We start from the raw sequence: 26,385 nt of genomic DNA, 5'->3' as shown, positions 1-26,385 counted from the left end.
GAAGAAAATAATTTTTTAAAAATTAGAATGGAACAAATGGAAGCTAATGACTTTATGAGAAACCAAGAAATTATAAAATAAGATGAAAAGAATGAAAAGTATAGCAGGCAATGTGAAATATCTCATTGGAAAAACAACTGACCTGGATAACTGGAACCAAGAGAGATAATTTAGAAAATCCTGGACTACTTGTAAGCCACGATCAAACAAAGAGCCCAGACATCATCTTTCATGAAATTACCAAGGAAAACTGTACTGATATTCTATAACCAGAGGGTAAATTAAAAATGGAAAGAATCTACTGATCACTTCCCGAAAGAGATCCCAAAAGGAAAATGCCTAGCAATTTTGTAGTCAATTTCTTGAATTCCTAGATCAAGGAGAAAATATTGCAAACAGCCAGAAAGAAACAGTTCAAGTATTGTGGAAATACAATCAGGATAACACAGGACTTAGCAGCTTCTATATTCAGGGATAAGAGCTTAGAATATGATATTCCAGAGGTCAAAGGAGATAGGACTAAAGCCAAGCATGACCTATCCAGAAAAACTGGGGGAAAATGGAGCTTCAATTAAATAGAGGACTTCCAAGCATTCTTTTGGAATACAGCACAGTGGAATAGAGCATTTGACTTACAAATACAAGAATTAAGAGAAACATGAAAAGGTAAACAGTAAAGAGAAACCATAAAGGAATTATTAAAGTAAAACTGTTTACATTACTATAGGGAAAGATGATATTTGTAACTCATAAGACATTTCTCAGTATTAGTATAGTTGGAGAGAATATATATGTATATGTGTGTCTATATATGTATGTATGTATAATTATATATATATATATGTATAATTGTATGTCTGTGTGTCTATACACTCACACACAGAGAAGGGGGGAGAGGGAGAGAGAGTGTGTGTGCAGGATGAGCTGAATATGAAAGGATGATATCTAAAAAAGAAAATTAAAGATTGAGAGGAATATACTAGGAGAAAGAGAAAGGGAGAGGTAGAATGTAGTAAATCAACTCACATAAAAGAGGCAAGAAAAAAAAAACTTTCACAATGGAAATGAAGAAGATGAAGAGGAGAATAAGTGAGTCTTCATTTTATCGAATTTGGTTGCAGGAGGGAATAAAACACAAACTCAAATGAGTATGGCTGTTTATTTTACCCTACAGGAAAGCAGGAGGGAAGGGGATAAGAGAGGGGGGATAATAGAAGGGATGGCAGATTGTGGGAAGGACTAATTAGAATACCCACTGTGCTGGGGTGGAGGTAAGGAGGAGATGCGGAAATATTTTGAAAATCAAAATTTTGGGGAAGAGAATGTTGAAAACTGAAAATAAACAAATGTATATAAAAAAATAAACAACAACAAAAAGCACAGATAGAAATTTTGATCTCGGACAAATCAAGAGCAAAAAGATCTAATTAAAAGAGATGAGGAAGGAAAGCACATCCTGCTAAAAGGTACCATAGATGCTGATATCACATCAATACTAAACTTATATGCCCCAAGTAGTACAGCATCAAAATGCTTAGAGGAAACATTAAGGCAGTTACATGATGAAATAAAGAGTAAAACTATCCTAGTGGGGGATCTTAACTTTCTTTCAGATGTAGAGAAACCTAACCAAAATGTAAACAAGAAAGAAGTTAAGAAGGTGAACAGAATTTTATAAAACTTTGATATGGTAGACCTCTGGAGAAAAATGAATGAGAACAGAAAAGACCATACCCTTTTCTCAGGGGTATATGGCACCTACACAGCAATTAAACATTTAGGGGGATATAAAAACCTTGGTAAAAAGCAGTGATATTAAATGCATCCTTTTCAGATCATGATGCAATAAAAATGACTTGTAATAAAGGGTCAACAAAAGATAGAGTAAAATTAATTGGAAACTAAATAATCCAATCTTAAAGAATAAGTGGGTGAAACAATAAATCACTTAAACAATCAGTAACTTTATCCAAGAGAATAAAAACTATGAGATAACTTACCAAAAGTAATGGAATGCAACCAAAGTAGTTCTTGGGAGAAGTTTTATATTTCTAAATGGTTAAATGAATGAGACAGAGAGAGAGAGAGAGAGAGAGAGAGAGAGAGAGAGAGAGAGAGAGAGAGAGAGAGAGAGAGAGAGAGAGATCAATGAATTCAGCATGTAACTGAATAACCTAGGAAGAGAACAAATTAAAAATCCCCAATTAAATACCAAATAAGAAATTCTGAAAACCAAAGGGGAAATAAAGTTGAAATTAAGAAAACCATTGAACTAATAAATAGAAATAAGAACTGTTTTTTTTAAAGTAAAAACAGCAAAATAGATACACCTTTGGTTAATTTGATTTAAAAAAATTAAAGAAGGAAACCAAAATACCAGAATCAAAAGTGAAATGAGTAAATTCACTGCCAGTAAAGGGGAAATTAAAATAATAATCTGAAATTATTTTGCCCAACTGTATGCCAATAAAATCTACCAATCTAAATGAAATGAATATTTTAAAAACACATTAATTGTCCAGATTAACAGAAGAAGAAAGAAAATTCTTAACTCCATTTCAGAAAAAAAAAAATTGAAGAAGCCATCCCTGAACTCCATAAGAAAAAAATTTCCAGGACAAGTTTCATTTGCAAGTTAATTCTATGAAACACTTGAAGAATAATAAATTTCAAAACTATATAAATTATTTGGAAAAAATAGGTGAAGTAGAAGTCTTACCACACACTTTTTATGATACAAATATGGTGCTGAAATTTAAACTAGGAAGAACCATGCCAGAGAAAGAAAATTGTGGACCAATTTTCTCAAAGAATGTAGATGAAGATTTTTTTTAGTAAAATACTAGCAAAGCAAATATAATTGTTATGAGGATGATACATTACAAACAGGTGGGATTTACACCAGGAATGTAATGATGGTTCAAGATTAGGAAATCTGTCAGCATAATTGACCATATCAATAACAAAATTAACAAAAATCCTATGATTATGTCTATTAATGAAGAAAAAGCTTTTGACAAAATACAACTATTTCTTTGAAAAACTCTAGAGAAGAAAAATAATACAGTTTGCCTTGGAATGATAAATAAGATCTAAAATCATAAATAAGCATTATATCTAGTGGGAATGAGCTAGAAGCATTTCCAGTAAGACCAGGGGTGAAACAAGGATGTCCATTATCACCACTGTTATTCAATATGGTACCAGAAATGTAGCTTTAGCAATAAGAGAAGAAAAAGAAATTGAATAAACAAAGAAGAAACAATGTTATTCCTCTTTGCAAATGATATAATGGTTAGAAAATTGAGTAAAAAAATGACTTGGAAAAATAAAACAAATTTTAAACCAAGTTACAGGATATAAAGTAAATCTATATAAATGATTGACATTCCTACATATTACTAACACAACCCATCAGCAAGAGATAGAAAGAGAAATTCCATTTAAAGTTACTGCAGACTATATAAAATATGTGGGAGTCTACATTCCAAGACAAGCCCAAAAACTATATGAAGACAATTACAAAACACTTTTCATACAAAGTCAGACCTAAATAATTGGGGGAAAAAACATCAGTTGCCAGGTAGGTTGAGATAATATAATAAAAATATATAATTCTACTAAATTATTTTATTAATCCAGTGCCATACTACTCAAACTACTAAAAAATCATTTTATAGAGCTGTAAAACATAATAGTAAAATTCATCTGAAAGAAGAAAAGGAACAAAATATCAAGGGAATTGATGAAAACAAATGCAAAGAAAGGTGGCCTAAGCCATACCAGATCCTGGAGTGTGTTATGAAGAAGCAATCATTAAAAGAACTTGATGTTGGCTAACAAATAGAGTGGAGGATCAGTGGAATGGATTAAGTACCCAAGACATAATAATCTATGATTATAGTAATCTACTGTTTGATAAACTCAGAGACTCCACCTTCTGTGATAAGAACTCACTATTTGACCAAAAACAGCTAGAAAAACTTTTAAATAGTATGACAGAACCTAGGCATAGACCAACATCTTACACCCTACCCCAAGATTAAGTCCCAGTGGGTCTGTGTTCATCCTTCATTTTCAAAGAAGGCTATGACATCAGAGAAATGATGAAATGACTTGCACTTGACTTTGTTTTGAGTGAGGGAAGGCTGTGCAAGGTCATCGGTCTCACTTTCCCATCCTGCACCATCTGGATCCAGTGACCAGATATTCATCACGATGACTGGAGATGACCCAGAATGCAATGAGAGTCCTTGACCTATTCAGGTATTCACTTAGAGTGTAATGCCCATTATACCAAATAGGTATAAGATTTAGATATAAAGACTAATGCTACAAGCAAATTAGTAGAGCAAGAAATAGTTTACTTGCCTGATTTATGGAAAATGGAGGAATTTATCACAAAACAAGAGGGAGAGAACATTATTTAATGCAAAATGGATAATTTTGATTACATTAAATTGAAAAATTTTGCACAAACAAAGCCAATACAACCAAGATTAGAAGGAAAGCAGAAAGTTGGGAAACAATTTTTACAATCAGTGTCTCTGATAAAAGTCTCATTTTAAAAATACATAGAGACCTGAGTCAAATTTATAAGAATACAAATCATTTCTGAATTAACATATAGTCAAGAGATATGAACAATTTTCAGATGAAGAAATTAAACTGTCTATACTCATATGTAAAAACACTCTAAATAACAATTGATTAGAGAAATGCAAATTCAAACAACTCTTAGGTAAAATATCACACCTACCTGATTGACTAACATCATACAAAGGAAAATGATAAATGTTAGAGAAGACATGAAAACTGAACACTAATGCACTGTTGGTGAAGTTGTGGGCTGATCCAACCTTTATGGAAAGCAACTTGAAACTATGTCCAAAGGCTATAAAACTGTTGATAGCCTTTGACCCAGCAATACCACTTTTAGGTCTGGATTCCAAAGAGGTCATAAAAGAGGGAAAAGAACCTATGTGTTCAAAAATATTTATAACAGCTCTTTTTGTGATGTTAAAGAATTAGAAATTGAGGGAATGTTTATCAGTTGGGAAATGGCTGAACAAATTTTGGTATATGAATGTAATGAAATACTACTGTCCCATAAGAAATGATGAGCAGGGGCACTTCAGAAAAAAACTTGGAAAGATTTACATGAACTGATTCTAAGTGAAGTGAGTAGAATCAGAAGTACATTATACACAGTAATAGCAACATTATGCAATGACTAACTTTGAGAGGCTTAGCTCTTCTCAGTAATGCAAGGTTGTAAAACAACTCCAAAAGTCTCATGATGGAATATGCTATTTATGTCCAGATAAAGAACTAAGGAGTCTGAATGCATATTGAAGCATACTATTTGCTCTTTCTTCTTCTCTTTCTTGGTTTGTTTCTTCTTTCTCATGTCTCTTCTTTCTACTATTGGTTCTACTTCCTTACAACATGACTAATGTGAAAATATGTTTAATATAAATGTGTGTGTGTATCATATCAAATTGCGTGTCAACTTGGGGAGAGAGGAGCAGAATAAGGGGGAGAAAAATTAGAAATCAAAATATTTTGGAAGGGAATGTCAAAAATTAAAAATTATTTTATTAATTACTAAATTAAATGCAATATTCGACCTATCATGTCGTACAATCATAGGATTTAGAGTTGGAATGGAAGTCACAAGTACATGAGTCCAACTTTTTATTGTATAGTCAAAGGAAACCAAATCAGAGAAAACATGTATGAAAGGCATCATAGTAATAATACTCTTTATTAATGAGAACAAAAATATTGACCATAATTGAGATGACAATGATAATGTTGGTGAGAATGTGAAAAACTTATAGAAATCTTATATGTTCAACTGAAATCATTGCATTATCAAACAAAGTCCTGAAGGTCTCCAGCTTGCTTAGTGGAACAAACATATGGAAGAATATGGGATAAAGTCATACACAGCAGGAATGAATTACATTCTGCATTAGTAGAGAGAATACATACAGTCATGATATTCATTTGCATGTTAATTTAAGCATAGTACATTTACATAACACTTTACAGTCTGGAAAGGATTTTAAATACATTATCTCGTTTGAATTCCAAACTTCAATCATCCTCCCATCAACCAATTATTTCTCTCCTGGCTAAAAATACTCCCATATCTACCTCATCCATAAAGAAGAACTTTTGATTATTCATAGTTGTTTGCATGATACACCTCTACCCCCCCACCATTGGAATGCATGTCCCTAGAAAGCAAGCACTATCTTTTGCATTTCTTTGTATCTCCAGCACTTAAAATAATGCTTGGTACAGAGATGGCACTAAATAATTACTTGTTGACTAACTGGTTGATTCTTTTGATAACCTTTGAGGTAGGTAGAAATCTCTGCATTTTTCTTTTGCAAAATTGGACTCATTAAGCTAAGAGGTTAAGTGACTTATCAAAATCACACAATAGCAAGTTAATTCAAACCCTTCTCTGAAACCAGGTCCAGTGATCTTTCTACCTTAATACTTAACTCTTTAGATTATTGAAAATATTAATAGTCATGTAAAGAAGATATTTATAAGATAACATTTAACACTAGAAATAGGTTTACCATATGGCTAAATTTATTTATATGAATGATTAGTCATATATGAAATTATAATTCTTTAGTTAACCTTTTATAAGGCAACTAGGTGCCAATCTCTTGTATTAATATAAAAAGGCAGGTTTAAAAATAAAATAAGATTCCCATCACTTACCCCTCAAGAAAAGTCAAATTTTAAAAGCTAAAATCATAATAAAATGTAGAAATGTTTCACTGAAAGAAAATTCCCAGTCTTCAGCCATCATAACTGAATCTGGCACATGCATTAGTAATATATTATTCATAATTTCCCTTTCACTTATTTTTCTTTATATGTTTTTTTTTTTCATTTTACAAAAGCTAACTTTAAGATTTATTTCTTGTTATTATTATTTTTTTTTAACAGAGAGAACACACTCCTGGGGGAAGAAGACAGGGAGTTGGGAAGGAAAGTGAGACAGACCCTGGGGTAAAATTATTACAACAGCACCTGGAATTGATAGTCCTGCCTAGAAGAGAAACAAGTGCACTGCCACAACACCACGGGAAATAGCTACCGTCTGAGGCTGAGCAGACAAGTTCAAACTCCAATGAAAGGTGCTATAGATGGAAGTTGTAATAATCTTCCAGCTCATCATGAAACAAGCCCCACTCGTCTTCAGAGTCCCTCAGGTCGTCGTCCCTGCCTGGTATGGGATTGATGTTCCCACTTTTTGTCTCTGAGGCTCCTGTCTACCGCCATCAGGGTATGTGCTCTTGTAAAAACATTTCCCTCCACATGAGCACCTCCCACGTCCTTCAGCGAAATACCTGCTTGGTTTGTTGCTCATCGCTTCCTTGTACTTCTGAATGAGTTTCTGCTTCTCCTCTTTTTTCTCCACCCAGTATTCACTTAGAAAGACAAAGCTCAATGTCATGCGGCATTCTGGGCAGGACTTTATAATCTTGTTCTAAAACTGCTTAGCACTTCTCCATTTGCAGATGCACTTTAGACAGCAGGTGTAGTTGCAGTTGGAGAGAATCCCAAAGCGGCCCTCACTAGGGTTGGCTTTCTCATAGATTACCTCCATGCAGATCCCATACACCATGTCCTTACTGTGCTGGACAGCAAATGAGAGTTTCATGTCCTTCTCATGAGCCTCATTTCAAGATTTTATATGTTGTGATCTCTGGGCAGCATCTACTGGGCACAAGACCTGCAAACCACACATGTCATAGGCATCCCCATGAAGATAAACACAATTCTCCGCATAATGACATTCTCCTGCTGCTGTATAGGATTGAAGCTGCTTCTTCATTTCCGCATTGGTTTGCTGTTTTTCTAACTCTTCCTCAATCACCATGCTCTACAGGGGTGCTTCAGTGCAGGAAGGGGCTGCACGTCCACAGTAGGGTTGCCCAGGAACAAACTCAATGGCATTTACCCAGTCTTCCCCACCTGCTCCTGAAGCTGTAAAATTTGAATTGATTGATTCAGCTTCACCAGTACTGACTTCAGCAAGTGGTTCAACCAGTGCTGGAAGGCTTGAGGAGGCTGGTGGGTCAGATGTTGCAGCTAGAATGACAGCAGTCACTTCTGGTTTCAGTGCCTTGGTACATTCATATCTGCAGTGGTCTCCATAAGCACAGCACCCTTACTGATAGTATCTGCACGCCATACCAGAATGACTAGCGGTGAGGTCATGGGAGTAGCAGCAGTTGTTTCCTTCCTTGCAAACCCCATGCATGAAATACCTGCAGGTGACCTGTTTGGTCCAGCCACTGCTGCTGCTGCCCCCTTCTCCTCCCACCACTGGGGACTGGGAACGGCCAGTGGAGGTGAGGGTGGGGGAGGCCACTGCCACACTTGAGGTTGTTATGGCTCTTGTTCTAGGAGCTGTAGCCTCCTCCATTACTATCTATCCCACACCATTTTTCTTTATATTTTGAAGATGCATCAAATAGAAACTTAACTAGCTTTATAGAGTCCAAATGATCACATCTGAAAGCTAAAGCTTACTTTATTTTTCAGCTTCCTGAGATTTTAGTTCTAAAGCTTTTAGAATGCTTCTTGGAGAGATTTATTAGAAAATGGGAGGGAATATTCACCTTTTAAGAAAATAGTAGAATATTTACCTTTTGACAAATAAAGAAATAAAATTCATGTTCGAAAACTATACCATCAGATTTTTCATGACTACTCTTCAAAGTCAAGCAAAATTTTGTCCCACTGAGCTCTGATTCTATTCCATTTTTAATCTAATTATCAGCTACCTCACCTTGCTGAACTTTTCTAGACAGTGTTTTCATCCAAAATAAGACTATAAAATGACAAAAGAAAATAAAACTCATGTGAAGCACACTATCAAGATGGAAAGAATGTGTTTGTACAAAGTAATGCAGGAACATTACTATCCATTATTGAAATTGATATTCACATTTCAATAATTTAAGATTGGAAATAACTGTAGCACACAGGAACAAACAATATGTATGCAAATATATGTGAAATTTTCAAGTGATTTATGTATATCATATATGTATATATATTTGGTTTGTTACATCACCTTATGAAACAAATATCTAAAGATTTATTCAAAAGACTGATGGGAAATTCTGTACTTTAATTTATGAAGAATATTTTTAATGATAGTGTTCTTGATCAATGCATTATTAATGACATCATTGATATCACTGTAACCAGGGAATCAATTTACCACTATCAAATAAATCCTGCCATTATCCTGCCCCAGTGTTCTACTTGCTTATTGTAAATATGAGAACTACAAAATTCCAGATTTAGATAGAATCTTTTGGGCTGTCTTGTAAAACATGACTTTGAACTAGAATATCCTCTCCAACATAGAGAACAAGTTTTCTCTTGAAGACTTCCAGTGATGGTGAAGTTCACTTTCCTCAGCCATTCCACTCTAATTTTGCATAGCTATTATGGGTAGAACTTGCTTTCTAACAAACTTAGATTTGGCCTTTAGAGTCTATCACCATGTTCATTTTATTTCTGCTCTCTGAAACCAAGGAACTACATTTAATCACCTAGTGACATGATAGACTTTTAAAACTTAAAAATTCCCACCAAACTAGCTTTTTTCTTCATTATTATAAATATACCCACTATGTCTAAGTATTCCTCATAATAGAGTCAGCACAGTTTACTGCATAGAATATTAGACTTGAAAACATAAAAACTCTGGTTTTAAAGTGCTTCCAAAACTGATTAGCTCTGCCATGATAAGAAAATCCCTTAACTTTTGACCTACAGTTTCTTCAAATTTGAAATGAAGGCACCATTTTTACTTACTTCACAATGCTGTTTTACTTGCTTCACAATGAAATAAGCAATGCATAAAAGTACTTTATTAATATTGTTTTGTATAAACAGCAAAAGATTATGATTATGGAGCCTTCTCTCAGGACTTTTCACCGCTTTCTCACTATCTGATGGATGTTTTCCAGTTTATCAATATACTTTCTAAAGTGGAGTACTTGAAATTCAACAAGATACTTCAGATGTTGCTTGAACTGGATAGAGTCAAGCCAAGAATATCATATTCCCTGTTTTGTACATTGTAACTCTTTTTAAAACTTAATTTATTTGTTTTCAGTTTTCAACAGTTTCAGTTTCAGTTTTCCCTGTCTTAAATTTTCTTTCACTCTCTCCTCCTTCCCTCCCCAAGACTATAGGAAATCTTATATGAGTTCTATAAATACATTCTTATTAAACACACTTTCACATTGGTCATGTTGCATGGAAAAATTAAAAACCAATTGGAGAAATCATGAGAAAAACCAAATGAAAATAAGATATAACATGAGAAAATAGTCTGCTTCATTATGTGTTCCAATTCCATAGTTCTTTCTCTGGATGTAGATAACACTTTGCCTCAAGAATCTTTTGGGAATACTTTAGGCCCTTGCATTGCTGTGAAGAGCTAAGTCTATCAGAACAGTCCTCACAGAGTATTACTGTATATAATGTTTTCCTGGTTCTGCTCATTTCACTCAGTATCAGTACATATATGTCCTTGCAGTCCTCTCTGAAGTCCTACTGTTCATCATTTCTTATAGCATAATAGTATTCCATTATATTCATATACCACAACTTGTTCAGCCATTCCCCAATTAATGGGCATCCCCTCAATTTCCAGTTCTTGGCTACTACAAAGAGAGCTGCTATAAATATTTTTGTACATGTGGGATCTTTTTGCATTTTTATGATCTCTTTGGATTACATGCCTAGAACTGATATTGCTGGGCCAGAGGGTATTCACATTTTTGTAATCCTTTGGGCACAGTTCCAAATTGCTCTCCAGAAGGGTTGGATGAGCTCACAGCTCCACTAACAATAAATTAGTGTTCCAACTCTCCGACATCTTCTTGAAAATTTATCATCTTCCCGTTTTGTCATGTTAGCCAATCTGATAGGTGCAATATGGTAAATTAAAGCTATCTATAGTAATATGAAAAACTGCTCTAAATTACTGTTGATTAGAGAGATGTATATCATAACTCCCAATGAAATCTATAGTAGAGTTAATTTTGCTGAAATATAATGTGATTGACGTATTCATCTTGGAACAATTTTAAAAACATATTTTTTCACATAAATGATAATGATGTAACCATGTCTATTTTTACAGATGATTTTCTCAACCCAGGTGTAGAAATTGTTTTCTAATTTTTTGCAAAATGTTAATTGGATCCAGCTTCTGTGAGACAGAATAAGGATTTTTAGTTCTACCTTGACCCTTCATATTTGTTAAGTGAAGCTTCAGCACAATGCACATGGTTCTGATATTAGTTTCCATTTATGTGGTGAGAGTTTAAATAAATTAATTCATTGCTAAATTATTATTGTGCTGTCCTTGAGAAAGTCATGTAGGAGAAAAGAGAGATTAATCAGAAGAAAAACTGGGGCTTCAGGGGTCTTTTTCTTTTCTGGTCAGGTATGACCATTGTTCTATCTAACAAGAGAGCTGAAAACATATTCATTTTTCTAGGTATCTTTTGGCCAGGAAAATTTCACTTCATTTGATTAAGTAATCCTAGTCCCTGAGTGAGGTTCCAGTAGGTGGCAACAGCAGAGTTGAGAAGTTCAGTAGCTCAGTAAAGGGAAAAAAAAAGAAACCTTGTACAGACAACAGCAGCCATTTTGTACTGAATCAGCAACCTTTGTGGGGACTGAGACAACAGATGAAGAGTCAGAGAGGAGCAGCAGTAAGGTACAACGGTTTCCAGAGAAACTGATATAACAAAGAGATGAAGTTGTTCCAGAAGAGATGTCACCCCAAAATGAAGAGTTTGATGCTTTTTCTTTTGTTAGTTGGTCTAATATGGTTTAAAGCTTCATTGGGCTATGGGCATAGGGCTTTGTATAATAATACTCGCTTACTCAAAACTTATCCTGAATTTTAGAAGTGGTGAAGTGTTCTAGGTTCATCTAGGGAACTGAAAGAATTGCCTTTCTGTTACATTAGAATTCCATCATTGTTCTAATCAGTCAAAAAGATTTTGAATTTCTATATAACCATTTAATATATTAGTTATCTTTTGCAACATCACATTATTTTCAGATTTATCAAGAATATTTTCTAGGAATTTGTCCAAATTATGCCCCCCTTCCCCAATTTGTGAACAGCACAGATCTCAGGCAAATCCCTCTTCCTCTCTACTAGGTATTTCTTTCCGTACTGACTTTGAACCATTTATGTCTCAGGCCCAGGTATCTATAAATTATTTGACTTCAAATGGTATCCATTTACATAATCTATTACTTGGTAGGTCTTTTTATCTTTATTTTTTTTTCCTAGAAAGGGGCATTGCATCTCAGCTTTCTGCCTGGAATCCATTGAACATTTCTTTTGACTTATCTGCAGTCAGGGTGATTATGACTTGGAATAACCTTACTGTAATAGTCCAAGAAAGAAAAAATTGAATGTGGGGAATTAGCTTTTCTTCATCTTATCTCTTTCCTAGCTATACCCACTCCTCTGATTATTGCCCATTACTTTATACTCTCTTCATTTTCTGGAATTACTATGCCAGATAACTTCTGTTGCTTTCCCATATAGGAATCCCTTTTCCTTAATATGTAAAAGAGAGGACAGAAGCAATTTGTATATAGGGTTTAAGAAGAAAAAGACTTTCCAATTTCAAATGGAAAACCTGACTACACAAAATAGAAACATAACTCCTCCTCAGAGAAACATTTGGGGAAGACAAAGAGAAAATGTTATTGTCTAGTATATTTGTCAGATTACTACTATCCTTGAATGATATGCCATATCCTAGGGTATGTTGATGTACAAAATGCAGAATAGGATATTTTTAGAAGGATAATTTTTTTAAAAAATAGTAAGTTGCTGATCTTTTCTCTTGACACAAATGTTTGCTTAAGACACTTCTAGGAGCCAAAATGTTGGACCAAGCAGTACATTGCCACAACTCTCCCATATACATCTCCGAACAACCATAAAATAGCACCCCAAAACAAATCTTTGAAAAGCAGAACCAGAAAAAAGAAGGGGTGAAACAATATTTTAGTCCAAATAACTTGAAAGATATTGGCAAAAAAAGACTAGGCTAAATGGAATGCAGTCCATTACAGCAAGTATCCCAGCAAGCCAGCAGTAAGTTCCATCTCAGCAAACCAGCAGGAGATCTTGTGTTCCAGTGCAGAGAAGCCGACAAATGCCAACACCAGCACAGCCCACTCTCACTACATGTGCCTCAGCATAGCTCTGGAAATGGCCGCACTCCAGCTTTGAAAACTATCACGTGCTTCAGTGTAGCCCTTGGCAAACAGGCAACCTTGAGTAGCCAGACCTCCATGAGTTTCAGCATTGCTCCATGCAAACAAGTAGATGCCAACCCATTAAGTCGATGCCAACCCAATGCCAACATAAGCAAAAGACAGCTGCCAGACAGGCCATACCATTTGTTTCAGCATAGTATCAAGCAAATGGGCAGTACTCAGCAGCCACTGATGTGTTTCAGTGAAGCCACAGGGAAATTCAGAAATGTATAAATACCGCACCAGCCTCAGTACATGTCAGACACTAGCACTAGGAACCAAGTTCATCACCAGGTAAGCTGTCAGATCTCCATGATGTCTAACAGCACCAGTTACCCTTAACTCACTCCCTTAGCACAACAGTACATAAAAGTCCCCTGTGGGTTTCAGAGCAAAAATAAGTCTAGCACCAGGTAAACAGCCATCACCTGTAGCTCTTGGCACAAGAAGATTGAGACAATGCCCCTTCCAATCTGGGAGCTGAACTCAAATTTAAAATAAAGGAAGAAGGCCAAAGCAGATAAGCAGAGAACAGAAAAAAAAGAAAGAAAAATCTGACAACAGAAAGTTATTATGGTGACAGGGAAGACCAAAAGGCAAACTCATTAGAGGACAACAATGCCAAAATATTTTTAGGAAAAATCCAAAAGAAAAGTGGAAAGTGGTCTCATGTCTAGAAAGAATTTGTGGAAGAGCTCAAAAAGGAATCTAAAAATCTGGTGAGGGAGGTAGAAGAAAATATTAGGAAAAGAAATGAGAGTGATGCAAGAGAATTATGAAAAAACAAGTCAACAGCTTAGAAAAAGAACAGAAATGGTTAAAAAAATCTAAAGAAAAGTCCCCAGAAGAAAACAATTTTTGTAAAATGGAAGAGAAAATGCAAAAGTTGTGGGGCAGAGCCAAGATGGGCAAGTAGAAAGATGGACCTGCTGTATCTTTCCCCACATAGCCCATAGAATACATATAAAAATGATTCTAAACAAATTCTAGAGCAGCAGAAGCCACAAAACGACAAAGCAAAAGAGATTTCCATCCCAAGACAGCACAAAAGGCCAAGAGGAAAGGTCTACTGCACCAGGATCAGAGTGGAGCATAGCCCAGCCTTGGCCATATGGCAATGCACAGACAGGACTGGATCAGGCTTTAACTTGTGGAATCAGGGGCAGCACTTGTGGTTCCCAGATTTCTCAATGCACAAATGCCAAAGACAGCTTCAAAGATCAGTGAGAAAGCTCTTTCACCTGGGTGAAAAGGGAGTGAGATCTCACCCAAGCCCTGGGCCCAGGGCAGCAGCAGCCACTGTGATAGCAACTTCCACTTTTGGAGCCCTCAGCTTAAAGATGATGGGGGAATCAAATGGTTGATCTGGATTCAGTCATGAGTGGCAGTCCTAGGGTAGGGAGGAGAACTGGTGTGGTGGAGCTGGTGGAGGCCCTGGAGAGGGAATCCTACTCACAGATCCTGGGAGGAGTAAACTCCTCTCCTTTGACTGTGCTACTTTGGAGGAACTGAGAACTTACATGTCCCTACAGTATACCCGCCATTTGACAAAGGTTCATAAGTCAAGTAACTGGCTAGGAAAATGTTCCAGAATGGGAAAAAAATAAGACTATAGACGGTTACTTTCTGGGTGAAAAGATATTTTCTTCCACCCTTTCAGATGAGGAAGAACAAAGCATACCATCAGAGGAAGACATCAATGTCAAGGCTTCTACATCCAAAACCTCAAAAAAAAAAAAATTGCATTCTTCTCAGGCTATGGAAGAGCTCAAAAAGAATTTTGAAATTCAAGTAAGAGAGGTGTAGGAAAAATTGGGAAGAGAAATGAGAGTGATGCAAGAAAATTATGAAAAGAAAGTCAACAGCTTGTTAAAGGAGATCCAAAAAAAAATCCTGAAGAAAATAACACCTATACAAATACACTAAGCGAAAAGACAAAAGAGGCCCAAAAAAGCCAGTGAGGAGAAGAATGCTTTACAAAGTAGAATTAAGCAAATGGAAAAGGAGGTTCAAAAACTCACTTTAGAAAATAGTTCTTTAAAAATTACAGTGGAGCAGATGGAAGCTAATGACTTTATAAGAAACTAAGAAATTTTGAAACAAAACCAAAAGAATGAAAAAATAGAAGATTGTAAAATATCTCATTAGAGAAACAACTGACTTGGAAAATAGATCTAGGAGAGATAATTTAAAAATTATTAATCTAACTGAAAACCACAAAATAAAAAAGAGCCTAGACATTGTCTTTCAAGAAATTATCAAGGAAAACTGCCCTGATATTCTAAAACCAGAGGGTTAAATAGAAAGGAAAGAATTCACTGATCACCTCCTGAAAGAGATCCATAAAGGGAAATTCTTAGGAATAATGTAGTCAAATTTCAGAGTTTCCAGGTCAAGGAGAAAATATTATTACAAGCAGCTAGAAGGAAATAATTGAAGTATTGTGGAAACACAATCAGGATAACACAAGATTTTGCAATTTATGCACTGGGATTAAAGGACTTGGAATATGATATTCCAGATGTCAAAGGATATAAGAATAAAACCAAGAGTCATCAACACAGTAAAAGTGAGTATAATACTTCAGGGAAAAATATATATGTATGTATGTATATATATATATATGTAGGCATGTATGAGTGTGTATAAATGTGCATATTATATATATGCATATTATATATATGTAGGTATGTATATGCACTTTTGTATGTATGTGTATGTACATATACATATACGTATATATGTGCCTATGTGTGTACATATATAATACATATTATTATATATATGTACACACATAGATAGAGTCCACAGTGTGAGCTGAATATGAAGGGAGAATACCTAAAAAACCAAAATTTACTGTTGAATGAATGTACTAGGAGTAAGAGAAAGGGACAGATAGACTGTAGCAAACCATCTCACATACAACAGGGAAAAAAGAACTTTTCAGTGAAGGAGAAGAGGGGGGAAATGAAAGGAAATTGAGTCTTACTCTCATGGGTTTTGGCTTAAGGAGGGAATAACACACACTCAATTGGATATGAATATCTATATTCCCCTGCAGGAAGGCAAGGGGGAAGAGGATATGTGAGGTAAGATAATAGAAGGGACAACAAATTGGGGATAATCAGAAGCAAACTCTGTTGGTGAGGACAGATCTAGGGAGAGAAAGGAATAAATGAAAGGCAGGATAGGACAGAGGGAATTGTGATTAGTCTTTTACAACATAAGTATTATGGAAGTGCTTTGCATTGTTACACATGTATGAGCTACATTGAATTGCTTGTTTTCTCAATGAGAGGGGGTAGGGAGGGAGGGAGAGAATATGGAGCTTTAAGAATGAATGTTAACAATTGTTTTAGCATGCAACTGGAAATTAAGCTATATAGGTAATGGAGTATAGACATCTTTTTTTGCCCTACAGGAAAATAGAGAGGAAGAGGGATGGAAAAAGGGTCGGTAATAGAAAGGAGGATAGACTAGAGGAAGGGGTCAATGGGGTGCACACTGTCCTGGGGTGAGGAGGTTGGGAGAGATGAGGAGAAAAATTTGAATTCGAATTCTTGTGTAACTACTTTTAAGTACTGGAAATTAAATAAAAATTATATATTTAAATACAAAGAAAACTTAAAAGCTAAGGCAAAGCTAACCTTAAATGTTAGATTTGGAAAAGTGGAAGCTAATGGCTCTATAACACATAAAGAATTAAACAAATTCAAAGAATGAACAAAAGAAGAAAATACAAAATATCTCATTGGAAAAACAACTGACCTAGAAAGTAGATCTGGAGAGACAATGTCGGAATGATTGGATTACCTGAAAGCTATATTTAAAAAGGAGACATGGATACTAACTTTCAAGAAATTATCAAGAAAACTTCCCAGATATCCTGGAACCCAAAGGCAAAATAGGGGTTTAAAGAATTCACTGATGATTTCAGGAAAGAGATCCCCAAATTAAAAAAAAAAAAAAAACAGGGAACATTATATTCTAATTTTAGAACTATCAGGTCAAGAGAAAAAAATGAAACTGCAAGTGCCAAGAAATAAAAATGCAAATACACAGGACTTAGCAGCTGCAGTATTAAAGGACTAAAGGTCATGGAATATGATACTCCAAAAGGCAAAGGAGCTAATACTACAATCAAGAATCACCTAACCAGTAAAATTAAATATAATACATTAAGGTAGAAAAAATGGTCTTTCAGTGAAATAGAAGGATCTCAAACTTTCATAGGGAGAAGACCAGAATCAAACAAACAAACAAAAAAATTCATCTCCTATATCAAGAGCCAAGGGAGCCTAAAAAGGGTAAAAAAACTGGGGGGTAGTAGAAAACACATGAGAGATTTAATGGAGCTTAACTGTTTACATTCCTACATGTGAAGATGATACTTGTAATTATTAAAAGTAGTAGAACTAACAATATAGTTGAAAGGAATGTATTTAGACAGAGGGTAGTTTTACAAGGTGAATTTGAGGGAATAATATAAAAAAATAAAAGGGATGAGGAGGAGTAAAATGGACGCAGAAGGAAGAGAGAGGTAGAATGGAGTAAAATATTTCACATGAAGAGACATGAAAAAGCTATTACAGTGGAGGGAGAAGTGGGAGGGTGGCCTATGAGCATTACTTGAGCCTTACTGATGAGGGTAATCTGTACTGTCTCAAAAAGGAAATAATATACATGATGGGTTGAATATAAAAAAATATATCTTATCTGACAGGAATGTAGGAGGAGAGATCAAGTAAAGGAAAATGGAGGAACTGATCAAAGACAGAGAGGATGGGGGATGTTGTAGACAGAAGTAAAACACTGTCAAGGAAGGAAAAGGTGAAAAGAAAGAGGGGACAAACAGCAGGAAAAATAGGATAGCAAAAAATACGCAGCAATCATAACTGTGAATAAAACAGAAGTGGACAGCATAAGCGGATTAAAACCAGAATCCTATAACATACTGTTTACAAGAAATACACTTGAAGCAAAAAGACACACAGAGAAAAGGCAAGGGTCTGGAGCAAAATTTATTATGCTTAAGCTGAAGTAATATAAACAGGGATGGCAATCCTGATCTCAGACAAAACAGAAACAAAAATATACCTAATTAAAAGAAATAAGGAAGGAAACTACATCTTGCTAAAAGGTCCCATAGACAATGAAGTAATATCATTACTAAACATATGCACCAAGTGGTATAGCATTCAAATTCTCAAAGACCTTAAGTGAATTACAGGTTCACGATCAAACAAGAGATGGAGTTTGTGAAATGAAGTGAAATGAGCAGAACCTGGAAAACAGTAATATTTTGTGATGATCAGCTATGACTGACTCAGCTTTTCTTAGCAACTCAATGATCCAAGAAAAGTGGACCAGGCGACCAGCGTCAGTGGAGTGCTTTGCTGAGCGGTGAGAAGAAAGACCAGGGGCAGCAATTCATTTATTCAACTCAGGATCAGGGTATTTAAGGGCTGTAACTATAATCACTTGCAAGCTGAGCTCATCCCATTACTTCACCATCTCATGACATTACTTCACCATCCCATGACTCACCCATGTCCTCGTACCTGAAGCAAGTAACGAAGCTTATCCTGCTTCCGAAGCTAGTTCCTGAGTTCCCAGACCCAATTGCAGCTTTCTGCAAGAATGTCAGTATCTGCAAGAACATCAAGTTCCAAGGTCATGGAGAGCTTTTTCCAGGGTTTGTTTAGCACAAGTCCCATGTGAACAGGCTTCGCCTCAGCTATGGCCTTGATCACGGGGCTCACACTCCCTTTATACCTCTACAAAGTACAAATAACTTAGGAAGGAAAATGCTATCCATCCAGATAAAGAACTGATGGATTCTACATGGAGACTGTAGCACACCTTTTTTCATGTTTTTGTTTTCTTTTGATCTGTTTCTTTTTTCATAACTGTGACTAATATGGATTTTTTTATAAGATAGCACATGAATAAACTATATCAGATTGCCTACAATTTTCAGAAGAAAGGAGGGAGGGATAAAAATTTGGAACTCAAAATCTTGTAAAAAATTGATGCTAAAATTGTCTTGACATATATTTGGGAAAGAATAAAATCCTATGAAACAAGAAATATGTGCTCATTCCAAAAGATGCATATGCCTAGTGTGACTCAAAGAAAGGAATATCCATTCCTGATATAGAATTATAAAATTACACAAAGTACTACATCATGATGCCGTGAGTATACCTATCATGTAGTCTGTATTATTTTTCATTTATCAGAACATAATATTTTATTTATATAAAAGATACAATTTTGTTTATGAATTTAAGGCGCTTTTTGTAGTCACAAAATATTGAGATTGTTATATTAAAACATGAACCACCCATTATAATCAAGCAATGAAGTTAGACATAATTATAAGCACCTTCTGCCACGTAATTCATTTACATCCAACATCAAATTGATAAATGCCTATCAGCATTAACTAGAAATTTTTACAACTGAGTGAAGCAGCATAAAGGGATGTCATCTTGGTTTGGTGGGAGAAGAGAGATGAAGTTAACCAAGAGGAGACAATTCATACTATCTATTATTCTCATATTTTAACTACCTTTTCTTGTGAAGAGATAGTGAAAAATCATCATTTCTAAGGTCTAATTGACTATGAGAGATACCATTACTCTATTTTCAATAGGCTGATATAAATCTATAATATTCATATATCTCTGATTCATTTGATGTCCTCATCATTGGAGAAATAAAGGCAAATGTGAAATGGTTTTTGTTCTCAGGGAGATTATATTTTACCAGAAGTTCATAATCTCTTTGTTCATAATCTTCCTTCTTCTCATTTATGTGGCATTAATCATGCTAATTTCTATTTAAAAAGTCCATACACTTGATTGATTAGAAAAGATGCAAACTATTTGTTCCTTCGGTTATTTTGAATTTCATTTTACTTCATTTAAAAATTGGCTTGCTTTATTCACGTTCAGTCCTTGTAATATGAAATAACTTTGATGTTATGATATTTTCATTCCTTTCAATCATAAATTCAAGTGCCATTTAAGTTAAGCAAATGCATCCTATATTAAATGCATTTACTGCTTCTTTTTTAGCTGAGGGAAATTGGTGTTAGAGATGAAGATGATAAATGGAACGGAAGTGAATCCTAGATAGTTTAAAAAAAAAAACTGTGCTCAAGAGAATTTGTTGAAATTTCCTAAAAATTATTGAGAATTTTTTTAGATTAAGAAAGGAAATTCAACAACTATTGGTGGTTCTATATGAAAGAACATGCCTGTCTTCACGTGGTGACTTTACTTTGTTAATGAGAATTATTGGTCTACAGAACCCCAGCGCTGTCACTGAAAAAGTACAAGGGATAGGAAGTAGGAAGAGAGGGGTGGACAGGAAAACTCTTCCTTGTATGCATGAAACCAAGTAACTAATTTTCATCTTCTGAAAAGATTATTTAAACTTAACAAATCTAATTTAGTAAGTTTAGGATTACTACATATGTTTTATAGATCTATACTAATAAAGAAAATGAAATGTTTCATTGTATAAAGATGTTAGAAACAATTGCTAAAAGCTCTTAGGATTTTGTTTTCAATCATTTTATATTTTTTACTTGGACTTACCTTTTGCCTTCCAGCATATATTAGTGCTTCAATATATGATAGGATAATAGATTATGAAGCTGGAATGAATACTATGCGTCATCTATTCAAACTTCATCATTTTATACATGTTAAAACTGAGGCACAGAGAATCAAAATAAACTTCCTTAGGTCACATTGATAATGAATTGATGAAACAGCCAGGAGAAAAATTTAGTCCCTTTGGCTCCAAACATTGCTTGGAATAGATCTACTATTTTATAAACATGGAAAAGAATAAGAGCTTGAACCTTGCCTCTGATATTACCTCTGTCATTATGATAAGTCACTTTCTCCCACTTAGCCTCAGTTTCTTCATTGAAAAATGAGAGAATGGGATTAGGTGGCCTCTAAAATTTCTTCCCATACAAAATTTATTATTTGACTTTTTAAAGTCATGAAAGCTGTAAATGAGCTATTTTTTTTAATCTCTAAAATGGAAATAATGGGAAGGGGGAGGCAGAGGGAAGGTGGTGGAGCAGAAGCAAGGACCTGATACAGTTTTCCCCCAAATGTCTCAAAATATCTGTAAAAAATGACTCTAAGGAAATTCTAGAACAGCAGAAGGCACAAAATGACAGACTGAAGAAAATTTCCAGCCCAAGACAATCAAGAAGGTCTATGGAAAGTTCTATTGCACATGACTGGGAGTGGAGCAGGGTTTACTGTGGGCCATACTGTTATGTACTGAATTGGAAAATGTCTTAGGGGACTGAATTGATAGTGGCTTCAGTAGGTTCCAGACTTCTCAACACGCAAATGTAAAAGATAGCTTCAATCGTCAGTGGGAAGGATTTCTCGCCTGCCTGAGAGGGGAGTATGATCTGGATTTGGGCCCCAGGGCCTGATCCAGACCCAGCCCAGGCCACTGTCCCAGCAGGGGCTACAACCATTGCTGAAGCTGAGGCTACTTCTGGAGCCTTCCACTTGACCAAGTTCAAAAGTCAAGTTGGTGCCTGGGAAAGAGAGAAACAGTCTATAGAGTGTTACTTTCTCAATGAAGAAGTATTTTCTTATGTCATTGGTGATGAGGAAGATCAAAACATACAGCCAGAAGAAGACAACAAAGCCAAAGCTCCTGCATTCAAAGCCTCTAAGAAAAATATGAATTGGTTTTAGGCCATAGAAGAGCTCAAAAAGGATTTTGAAAATCAAGTAAGGGATGTCGAGCAAAAATTGGGTAAAGAAATGAGACCACTGGAAGAAAATCATGAAAAACATCAATAGAATACTAAAGAAACCTCCAAAAATGCTGAAGAAAATAACAGCTTTAAAATTAAATTAAACCAAATAGCAAAAGAGGTCCAAAAAGCCAATAAAGAAAATAATGCCTTAAAAACCAGAACAAGCCAAATGTAAAGAGTTCCAAAAACCCACTCAAGAAAATAATCCACATCGAGAGGAAGAATTATGGAATCAGAATGCAGAATGAAGTACCATATTTTCTCTTGTGTTTTGTTTTGTTTTTTTTCTCATGGTTTCTCCCATTCATTTTAATTGTTCTATGCAACATGACTAATGTGAAGATGTGTTTAATGAGAATGTATGTGTAGAATCCATATAAGATTGCATGCTGTCTCAGGGAGGGAGAGAGGAAAGAGGGGGAGAAAATATAAGACTTATTCAAGTGATTATAGAAAATTGAAAACAATGAATGAATTTGAAATATCCTTTAAAATTAGAATGGAACAAATGGAAGCTAATAACTTTTTAAGAAACCAAGAAGTTATAAAACAAAACCAAAAGAATGAAAAACCAATAGAAGGTAATGTGAAATATCTCACTGGAAAAACAACTGCTCTAGAAAATGAAACAAGGAGAGATAATTTAAAGTTATTGGACTACCTCAAAACCATGATTAAAAAAAACCCCTACACATATCTTTCAAGACGTTATCAAGTAGTCAGAGCCAGGATGGTACAGCAGAAAGATGAACCTGCTGTAGCTCTACTCCTGTAGCCTATAAAATACCTGTAAAAGTGAGTCTAAACAAATTCTAGAGCAGCAGAATCCACAAAACAAAAGAGTGAAAGAGATTTCCAGCCCAAGAAAGCCTACAAGACTAACAGGAAAAGATTTATTGCACCAGGCTCAGAACTGAGAATAATTCAGCCTTGGTCACATCCCAAAGTAGACTAACACAAATAGCAAAAGAGGTCCAAAAAGCCAATGGGAAGAAGAATATATTAAAAAGTAGAATTAGCCAAATGTAAAAGGAAGTTCAAAAGTTCACTAAAGGAAATAGTTCTCTAAAAATTAAAATGGAGCAGATGGAAGTTAATGACTTTATGAGAAGCCAAGAAATTATAAAGCAAAACCAAAAGATCGAAAAAATAGCAGACAATGTGAAATATTTTATTGGAAAAACAACTGACCTCGAAAATAGATCCAGGAGAGAAAAATTTGAAAATTATAGGTCTACCTGAAAATCATGATGAAAAAGAGCTTAGATATCATCTTCCAAGAAATTATCAAGGAAAACTTCCCTGATGTTCTAGAACCACAGAGTAAAATAGAAATTGAAAGAATCCACCAGTCACCTCCTGAAAGAGATCCCCAAAGGAGAACTCCTAGAAATGATGTAGTCACATTCTAGAGTTCCCAGGCCAAGGAGAAATATTATAAGCAAGCAGAAGGAAACATTTCACGTATTGTGGAAACACAATCAGTAGAACATAAGATTTAGCAGTTTATACGCTAAGGAATCAGAGGACTTGAAATATGATACCCCAGAGGTCAAAGGAGATAGGTTTAAAACCAACTATCACCTACCCAGCAAAATTGAGTATAATACTTCAGGGGAAAAAAATAGAACTTCAATGATATCGAGGACTTTCAAGCATTCCTGTTGAAAATGCCAGAGGTGAATAGAAAATTTCATTTTCAAATACAAGAATCAAGAGAAGCATGAAAAGGTAAATTGAAAAGAGGAACTGTAAGGAACTTATTAAGATTGAACTATTTACATTCATAGAGGGAAATATGATATTTGTTACTTATGAGAGCTTTCTTAGTATTAGGGTAGTTGGAGGGAACATATAGATGTATATTATTTTGTGTGTATATGTGTGTATGAATATGTATATCTATATGTGTATATGTATATGTGCATACACACATATATACATGTATACGTATACATATTTATCTGAATATTAAGAAATGATATCTAAAATAGAAAATTAAATATTGAGAGGAATGTACAGGGAGAAAGAGAAAGGGAAATGTAGAATGTAGTCAATCATCTCACATAAAAGAGGGAAGAAAAAGCTTTTACAATGGAGTGGAAGAAGGGGAAGGTGAGACGGAATAAATGAACCTTCCTTTTCTCAAATTTGGCTTCAGGAGGAAATAATATGCACACTTAATTGGATATGAAAGTTTATCTTACCCTACAGCAAAGCAAGGGGGAAAATGTATAAGAGAGGATGGATAATAGAAGAGATGACAGACTGGGGGAAGGGATAATCAGAAGAAAATACCTTGGTAGAGGGAGAAGTCAAAGTAGAGAAATGAATAAATGTAGGGCATGACAGAACAGAGGTAAATGTAGTTAGTCTTTCACAACATCGCTGTTATGGAGGTGTTTTGAATGACCAATCATAACTCTTATCAAATTTCTTGCCTTCTCAGTGAGGGTGTGTGGGGAAGAGGGAAGGGAGAGAATGTGGAACTCAAAACTTTAGAAATGAATGTTAGGGATTGTTTTTAAATGCAAGTAGGAAATATGATATATAAGCAATGGAGTATAGGAATATATCTTACCCTATAGGAAAATAGAAGGGACAGGTATAAGGGGAGTGGAATGATAGAAAGGAGAGCAGATTGGAAGAAAGAGAAATCAGAATATATACTGTCCTGGAGTGAGGGAAGGGGGGAGATGGGGAGAAAATTTGAAATTCAAAAATTTGTCGAAGTGAATGTTGAAAACCAAAAATAAATATATTTACATGGAAAAAATGGAAGTAATAAGTCTATTATTGCCTTACTCATTGAGATACAGTGGGTTTTGAATAATATAATGTAATTAAAGACTATAAAATGTCAATTGTTATTAGCAATGATTATAAGTAATGACATTGGTACTCCATTCCCCAGCAGAAATCATAATGCTTTTTATTTCTCATCTTGTGACACTTTTGCTCTATCCTTACACAAATCATCCATAGAAAACCTACTACTTTTACTATAGACAAGTGTTTATATTATCTTGCAACTACAAGAATAACATTTAAAATACAAAACAATGTACACATCATGAGCTAGTCCAATATTGTACATATTCATTGATAGACACTGAAGATGAATAATGATCTGGGCCCAGAATTGAAGAGAAGAGTACATTATAATGGTCTTTGGAAAACGCACAGTGCACTCAATTATCCCATGCTATTCACTGAATATACATATGTGCATGAGTATATACACAAACAAGTGTATGCACACATGTATACATGTGTGTGCACGCATGCATAAACATTTACACATGTATGTGTATATGCACATCTGTGTGCGCATACATGCGTATGTATGTATGTGCATTTATGCATACACTTGCAAAAAAATTTTTTTGGAAGTTTAAGTAATTTTTCATTTGTTCTCATTCAGTCAGGTTTGCACCTGCCTTCTTGAGTTTTATGAAGGTACTATGGAAGAGTTAACATAAAAATAAAGAAATCACACTTTTCCATTTAAATCCATTTTTTTGCTTCAAAGGTATGATATACGTGCCAAAAGCAGAAGCTCTGGAAATGACATTTCAAGACTGTGATTGGTACATAATGAGGGAAACGAGGATTTTTCTTGACAGTTTTCATAATTGTAATGTCAAAGTTGATGGCTTCAATCCGTTAAATTATTGTTGAACTGTCTTAATTAGTGGCCAAATGACCTTCTTGTTATCATAGGGCCTTGATAGAATCTATTTCATTCTCTCTACATAACTATACTATATTCATGCTTTGCAAAGATTTAGCTATAGTTCATAGTTCTAAATGTAGGCCATTCTCTTAGAATCAGATATAGTTTTTACTTTGCAAAATAGCTCTTTTGAAGGGTATGTTGTTCCAAAGGCCACACAACTTTTTAAAATTTTAATTTAGTAGTATCTAGTGTTCTTTTCTCTTGTATAATTTTGTCTATATCTTTGCAATCATTCTACATAAGCACTTCATATTTGTGTGCTATTTCTATTAACTTATCTTCACCTAAGCCACTTGGGGCAAAGGGATTAATTATCTCAGGAACTGTGGTGGTTTAATCTATTTATTTATTTTTACATCATATTATCACCAACAGATTTTCAACAACTTTTACTTTGTATTTCCTAGTTCTTACAAGCAGTGAAAGTTTTAAATAAAATAAAAGGTCATTGGGTACGGATTTTCCTGGAAACAGT

The 26,385-nt window shown here is 34.8% G+C and overlaps 1 pseudogene; it reads right to left on the bottom strand.

The window, feature by feature from the left end:
• Nucleotides 1–7,136: 7,136 nt before the first annotated feature.
• On the bottom strand, nt 7,137–8,464 carry LOC140510597 (E3 ubiquitin-protein ligase makorin-1-like; annotated as a pseudogene).
• Nucleotides 8,465–26,385: the final 17,921 nt, after the last annotated feature.

The sequence above is a fragment of the Notamacropus eugenii genome, chromosome 6, assembly GCF_028372415.1.
Source record: "Notamacropus eugenii isolate mMacEug1 chromosome 6, mMacEug1.pri_v2, whole genome shotgun sequence".
Lineage (NCBI taxonomy): Eukaryota > Metazoa > Chordata > Mammalia > Diprotodontia > Macropodidae > Notamacropus > Notamacropus eugenii.
This window is presented reverse-complemented; position numbering and strand designations above follow the sequence as displayed.